Consider the following 2138-nt stretch of genomic DNA (forward strand, 5'->3'; position numbering starts at 1 on the left):
TTATTTTTAGTTAACAGTAACAACACTGGACCAAGGCTATGGTCAGATGTTTATTACATGACATGTGATAAATTCCAGCATTAGATAGTCACATAAAATATCATTTGCATAAGTTTTATTTTTCACATAAGTTTCCAAAAACCTTGAAAAATCACCCACAGAGTTAAATGTGGTGGATGTCCCTGTTTTCCCCTCCCTGACGACAGCTCTATCTTTGAGGAAACCTCATTCGTCTGTTGGCAGCACATTGTCTCTAATCCTTTATTGGAGCTGCAGCACGTGGCTGTGAGAGAAAAGAGGGTGAACACTGCTCATCTCAGCCCGCTGGAAATCTCTCTCCTGTCACACTCACTTACACGTGAAAGACAGTGAAGAGTGGATAGAGCCTGCAAACCGTTGCATTTGGGGCACAGTCTGCAAAGCTGCATTCATTTGTTTAGATGAAACACTTCCTGCCTGTTACACACTTACACATGTGAGGGGAAGTGTTGCAGGAGGAGACCTGAGGCATAAGGCCCACACGTGGACAGATGACCCAGATGTGATGCTCAGGGGTGGGTTTTTTTTCCACACATAAAGAACCAATAACAAACAAACAGAAAGAAAGAAAGAAAGAAAGAAAGAAAGAAAAGATTTTATATATATATATATATATATATATATATATATATATATATATATATATATATATATATATATATATATAAACAAATAAACAAACAATCAAACAAAGAAAGAAAGAAAGAAAGAAAGAAAGAAAGAAAGAAAGAAAGAAAAGATTTTATATATATATATATATATATATATATATATATATATATACACACACACACACACACACACACACCTATCCATTTGAAACTCTTATAAACTCAGTTTAAACTCTCCCTTACTTTTAGAGTCAACTCTTCTTCTTAGCTTTTCTGCTGGAATTCAAATAGAGAAGAAGAAGAGAGCTAGTTCCGCATTTATGGTTTATTTATTTATTTATTAATTTATTAAGAAAATGAGTGATGGTTTCTCTAGATAAGACCCTTATTTCTCGTCTGGAATCGCTGTATACTGTAATTTTGACCTTCAACCGTTTGGGCTCCATTGAAGTCCACTATATGGAGAAAAATCCTGGAATGTTTTCATCAAAAAAAATAATTTCTTTTCAGCTGAAGAAAGAAAGAAAGACATGAACATCTTGCATGACATGGGGTGAGTAAATTATCAGGAAATTTTACTTAGAAAGTGAACTAATCCTTTAATATTCTGCGATATTATTGACTGTAGGCTACTGACACTAAGGACGATGACATCACAGTTTTCTCCAGAGCTGCTTTATATAGCTGAATTGAACTATAATTGATGAACTTTACACAGTTATTGAAACGAACTGATTATGATTCCTTCAGAATTTAGGCTACTATAGATTGTGAACATCATTTGCATTCGTGCAGCACGTGAATCCGCAAAATGCACCACAAGCTTCACGTGCCTCTGGCACATGGTGATATGAGTCAGCCACAGGAGGGCAGCCATTAGCTTGATTTAAAGACATTTTTTGACTGAATAATGACCTTCCTTTCTTTGTGTTTTAAAAACACACAGTAGCCTACATCAGAAGCGTGTGCTCTTGTGAACTGAATGTGTAAGCACGTTCATCACGACTTCCTTGGGGCACTTTTATGACAATCATGAGAAAAGCATGTGAAGGATACACTTATAATTGCTGTGCCATAATAAGAGGCAATAATCAGTGCAGATGGCATGGTTAACCTTTGAGCACGTCGAGTACGGAAAGCCACTGAGGATGATCCCCGGTTCTCCAAAATATGTAATTAATTAATAAAATAAACAATAAATAAATAAATAAATATTATTATTTTTTATTACAACAACTATTATTATTGTTAATAATCTAATAAAAATGTTATATATACCCATAAAAATATAAATAGAGTATATAAATTACAATAAATGGCTGTTTCTTATGTACCAAACACCACGTATAAATATCTACATGTTAAAACCTGTGTATATTAGTCAAATCAATAGAGTTAGTTAATTATGGTTGCACTTGCAATTATAAGGTGATGTAAATAATACTGCATTGTCCGCGCGCTGTACTGCGCATAATCAGCCACGCCTCC

Source organism: Chanodichthys erythropterus, chromosome 10, assembly GCF_024489055.1.
Source record: "Chanodichthys erythropterus isolate Z2021 chromosome 10, ASM2448905v1, whole genome shotgun sequence".
NCBI classification, from domain to species: Eukaryota; Metazoa; Chordata; class Actinopteri; order Cypriniformes; family Xenocyprididae; genus Chanodichthys; species Chanodichthys erythropterus.